The sequence below is a fragment of the Nomascus leucogenys genome, chromosome 14, assembly GCF_006542625.1.
Source record: "Nomascus leucogenys isolate Asia chromosome 14, Asia_NLE_v1, whole genome shotgun sequence".
NCBI lineage: Eukaryota > Metazoa > Chordata > Mammalia > Primates > Hylobatidae > Nomascus > Nomascus leucogenys.
The window spans coordinates 20145332-20151477 of NC_044394.1; positions in this window are offsets into that span (position 1 = coordinate 20145332).

The following is a 6146-nucleotide window of genomic DNA, read 5'->3' on the forward strand; positions in this document are numbered from 1 at the left end:
ATAGCTTTTAGCGCTAAAGAGGATGCGGGAAAATAAGCAGCCAATCTTTTGGGGAGGGTATTACTGCTATCTTTTGGAGAGCAATTAAGTAATACCAATGGAAAATTTTATTGTTCCAAAAACATTTAATATCCTTACACCCAGAATTCCACTTTTATCTTATGAAAACACTCAGGGAAGAATGCAAAAATATACGTACATGAATGTTTATTGTACCATTGTTTATGAGAGCAAAACATTGGGAATGAGTATGAATAAGTACTTATTAAATAAGTTAAGATACATCATATAATGGAATACATGCATCTTTGCATCTTTTATTTATTAATTTATTTATTAGTTTTTAGAGACAGCATCTCACTCTGTCACCCAGGCCAGAGTGTACTGGTGCAGTCACAGCTCACTGCAGCCTTGACCTCCCAGGCTCAAGCAAAAATCCCACCTTAGCCTCCCGAGTAGCTGGGACTACAAGCAGGAGCCACCAAGCCCGGGAAATTATTGTGTTTTTTGTAGAGATGGTGGTTTCACCATGTTGCCAGGCTGGTCTTGAACTCCTGGGCTTGAGAGATCTGCCTGCCTTGGCCTCCCAAAATGCTGGGATTACAGGCATGAGCCACTGCATCTGGCCCATGCATCCTTTTAAAAGAACAATCTCTTTTTATCAACACAGAAAGATATCTTTGGAAAATTAAGTAATGAAACAACTCATATAAATGAGAGTGGCCACATTTTGGTTAAAGAAGATAATAATATATGTTAATATGTTCATTTAAAAAAAATTTGGAGGCCAATAACCAAACAATTACAATGGTTTTCTTTAGATAGTAGGAATAATGGGAGACTTTCACTTTCTTCATTGTATAGTTCTGTAATGTTTGATTTATTCAATGCACATATATTACTGTTAAGCTCAATGTCCTGGGTTCCAAATATGAATCTTGAAGTTATCGTCATCATTTTCCCCAGAATATTCTAAAAGGGACTAGAGCAAATAAGACACTCAGTGACTTCCTTACTTGTCTGACAAGGATAAAGCCCAAGCTAGTGGCCTCCACAGTGGGTGCACAAGATGATCCATTGATGCTCAGAGAAAAAGTATTCGAACATCAACATATACATTGTAATCTCATCCTTTGTTAATTTCCATTGTCAACTTTTGTTTTTAAATCATACATTATATAATTATTTATATTCATAAATGTATACTATATGTATATCATTTGTACATAAATATATACTCATATATTGGGGGAGTGTTCAAACATTTTTTTACTGATGGAGTATCTGACCAAAAGAGTTTAGAGTCCATTAATTTAGGTCAAAGCTGCCTTCAAGAGAGCTTGAATTAGAGCTAAGGTAGACATAAACATTTTCCATAAGTTAGTTGTCCTCCCCAAAATCACTAATATAGTACTTAAAAGGAAAAAAAATCAGGAAAATAGGTGAGAAAACACAATGGAAGACACATGAAAGAGTCAACTCAGGAAGCAATAAAAGGTAGACGAGAAGAGAAGAAAGTAATACAGATAGAATGATTATTTACCTATACACAAATCAAATAATAAAACAACAGGGAAAACCTTAATGAATAAAGAAAGGGAAGTCAAAAAGCAGGAATAATCCCACAAAACATTTAGAGATGAAGAAACCACATTCTATCCTGAACAAAAAGCAAATTGTCAAACAGTTGGAATTTAGAATGTAACACATCTGTAGTTCTATGTTTTTAGCATAATGCTTCAAGCATAGTATGCACTCAATGAGTAAAGAAAGAAAGGATTTTAGGTTATAGCATTTTACACCAAATTAATGTGTTTAGCTGCAATTTGAAAGCTTAATGCATTTTTGTTATTTCTCTATTTTAAATTGAGCTGCTGAATATTTTACAGATTATGAGAAATAGAAAACAAAAAAACTGAAAAAACAATGGAAATTTTGTGATGCTACATTTGCAAATGCAATGGAAAAGGTCACAATTCATTGGGAGAATCTGAAAATATGACAGGTAATTATTTATTTGCCAACCCATGGAAACCTCCTGTATTCCTTTGCCGTTATATGAGCCAAATAATCAAATAAGAATATTTGCAATGAACTTATAATTTAGAACTTCAAAATTTCAGAGCCAGAATAAAGGCAATTAACAGGATTAAAGCAGTGACCTTTTTCCTGCTCTTGAAAGCTGAATTCATTAGTGATGTTCTATACAGCCTATAAATTATTTTTTAAAATAACACTTCCATTGTGTGGGTATTTTTAAGCCTATTGCTAATAGTTACTTTAAGCCCTTTGATCTAGAATGTAAGCATGTTTTGTTAGTGTTAAAACAAAATGAAATCCTGTTTTGCCAGTAGTTACAACTTTACCATCTCTCCCAGGGGCAGCAAAGATAAATAGATTATTTTTAGGCAAATGTAAGGCACTATATTCTTAGATTATCATTCAGATATTCATCAAATATTCAATGAGGGTTTCTCAGTGCCAAACATTGTGTTGGAGTTGGAGATCCACTCGTGAAATTAATGAGTCTGCCTCCTCCAGAATTCACAATAATTTCTCTAGTCCTTCCTTGATTAATTTTGCAATCTCCAAACTATCTGAGATATATCTGTGCATGTGTATAGATGTGTAGATTCATGAATGTAAAACATTACTATAAAAAAGATAACTACTTAACATTTAACCATGATTATTGTAGGAGGTACAATACTTACTCTTAAAAAAAGTAAGTAGAAGTATCTTTAAAAGCCACATAATGTGTGACTCAACAATTCTACTTAGGAATTCATCTTCACAAAATGATAAAAGTTAGTGGCAAATATTTAATTACAAGGATGCTCATAGTAGAATTATTATTATTGTTGTTATTATTATTATTTTAAGATGGGGTCTCACTCTGTTGCCCAGGCTGGAGCACAGTGGTGTGATCAGAGCTCACTGCAGCCTCGAACTCCTGAGTTCAAGCAATCTTCCCATCTCAGCCTCCTGAGTAGCTGAGACTACAGGTGCTCGCCACCACTCCTGGATAATTTTTTTTTCTTTTACAGAGGCAAGGTCTCGCTATGTTTCCCAGACATATTTTTTTAAAAAGTGCAAGAAACATCTTAGATCAATGCAGGATTGCTTGCATAAATTATGTTCACACAATGGGAAACTAGGTAATATTAAAAAGGATTATGCAGAAGTGTCTTCATTGAGGAAAACATTCCATGATATATTAGAAAGTGAAAATTAGAAGTTTCCTTGTTGCTCAGGTGTCTAGTACAGAAAACAAATACTGACTGTGCTCTGAGCCTGGGCAAGGCACTTGACCTCACAGACTCAGTTCTTCCATTTGTTAATGTGTGGAATTTGTGTTACCCTCAAATTCATATGCTGAAGTGCTAGCGTCCACAGTGCCTCAGAATGCCATATTTGGAGATACGGTTTTTAAAGGGGTGATTAAGTTGAAATGAGGTTATTAGGGGGCCTTAATCCAATATGACTGATGTCCTTATAAGAAAAGGAGATTAGTACATAGGCTGTACAGGGGTAAGACCAGGTATAGACACAGGGAGAAGACAGCCATCTGCAAGCCCAGACGAGAAGCCTCAAAGGAAACCAACCCTGCCAACAACTTGATCAGATACTTAGAGACTTCAGAACTTTCAGAAAATAAATGTCTGCCACTCAAGCCAGCCAGTCTGTGGTAATTTGTTATAGCAGTCCTAGCAAACTAATACACCATCTAGAAGAGGGAGAAAATCTTAATATCATCTTTATTTAGCTCACAAGTTTGCTGTAAGTCAAATAGATGTAATCTCTTTGTAAACTGTAAAGTACTACATAAATGTGAATAATTGTTATTCACATGGTCCTTGAAAATGCAGTTATGTGGTTACGATTTGAATTTTATATTCCTTTAGTAGGGCAGACACTCAGTATCAGTACAGGGGATGGGGAGAAGCAAGAGATTTCCTAGGGCTGCAGCAAAAAACACAAATGATTTGTCATTGAAAGAAGAGGCAAAATAAAGTGAATAGTTCCTTACATTCATGCTGCAAATTTTTAAGCAAACAGAAACCTAAACTACATATAATAACAATATCTAATATGTATTAAGCATTTACTAAGTACCTAGCATAATCCCAAGTACTTTTAATATGTGTTCTCAGCCAGGCGCGGTGGCTCACGCCTGTAGCCTTTATCAACCCTATGGTAAAAGTGCTTGGTGTGTGTATGTCTGTAGTGTACTATGTATATAGATATGTTTATTTATGTGTGTGCATCTATTTTAGTTTTGTTACATGTATCTTTTTTTTTTTTTGGAGACAGAGTCTCACTCTGTTGCCCAGGGTGGAGTACAGTGGTGCAATCTCGGCTTACTGCAACCTCTGTCTCCCGGGTTCAAGCAATTCTCCTGCCTCAGCCTCCCGATTAGCTGAGAGTACAGGCGCCCATCACACGCCGAGCTAATTTTTAGTAGAGGGGAGGTTTTGCCATGTTGGGCAGGCTAGTCTCAAACTCCTGACCTCAAGTGATCCACCCACCTTGGCCTCTCAAAGTGCTGGGATTACAGGCATGAGCCACTGCGCCCGGCCTGTTATACATATCTTTAACATGAAAATTTGTTCCTATGTGGTAGGAACAGTAAAAAGAGTAATAAAATTGCCAAAATAAGTTGTGATTTTCCAAGAGATGACTGTGCTTTGCATTACTGTGAAACACTGAAAACACTGCTAAATTACCTATGTGTAACACACACCCATGCCATCTTCTTACTCTTGCCCCAGTGCATCCATATGCATTGCCCTAAGAGTGTGCAAGCTGTTCTTCTGAGTTTATTTTATGATAAGCGTATTGAATACATTATCTCAAATCTGTGTAAGCATCCTGCTTACAATAATCTCAAGCAATGAATAAAAAGAAAAGCCTTATGTTTTAAGGAGAAAATTAAATAATAAAATATTTTGAAACAAATGAGAGAACTTGCAAGCCTGAAGGAATCCACATTGCCCATTTAGATTTAGAGATTTAGAAACAAGGCTAAGAAAATAAAAGAAAGGAAAATTCCTACATCATAGTTATCTGCTTCCGGTGGAATTGAGAAGCATTTGGAAGAGACCGAAGACAAAGAAAGACTTTAATGCTGAACAATGAGTGTGGTTGAGGCCGGGCGTGGTGGCTCATGCCTGTAATCCCAGCGCTTTGGGAGGCCGAGGTAGGCAGATCACTTGAGGTCAGGAGTTTGAGACCAGCCTAGCCTGGCCAACATAGTGAAACCCTGCCTGTACTAAAAATACAAAAATTAGCCAGGCTTGGTGGCGGGCGCCTGTAATCCCAGCTCCTTGGAATGCTGAGGCAGGAGAATCTCTTGAACCCGGGAGGTGGAGGTTGCAGTGAGCCGAGATGTCACCACTGCACTCCAGCGTGGGTGACAGAGCGAGACTCTGTCTCTAGAAAAAAAAAAGTGGGTGGGGGAGGGCTATCATTTTAACCTAGTAGATTGGCAAAGATTATTTTTTAAAAATATTTAAAATAGGGAGGCCGAGGCGGGCAGATCACGAGCTCAGGAGATCGAGACCATCCTGGCTAACACGGTGAAACCCTGTCTCTACTGAAAATACAAAAAATTAGCCGGGCATGGTGGCGGGCGCCTGTGGTCCTGGCTACTCGGGAGGCTGAGGCAGGAGAATGGCGCGAACCCGGGAGGCGGAGCTTGCAGTGACCCGAGATTGCGCCACTGCACTCCAGCCTGGGCGACAGAGCAAGACTCCTTCTCAAAAAACAAAACAAAAAAAGGCACATAATGATCATCTTTATGCATTCAGGTAAGATACTGTGTGCACATTCACGAAATAAAAATAGACTAAAGGATGGTTTATGGAATACTATGCTGTTGCAAAGAAAGCACAAATTTATATTTTTAAAAGATAAAGATATAAGAAAAAAATTCATAACTGTACATATAATCCTACTTATGTAAAAAAAATATGGTTGTCTGAAGATATTTTGGGACTCCAAACACCTTCACAATGACCACTGAAGACCCCATTCCACAATGGACTCCACCTAAATGCTGAGTTGGAGTTATAATAAGATTTGGTTACCAAGGCATTTATTTAAGTGAGTATTAACTTTGCTCTTGCCCTTGAAAAGCTCCTAAT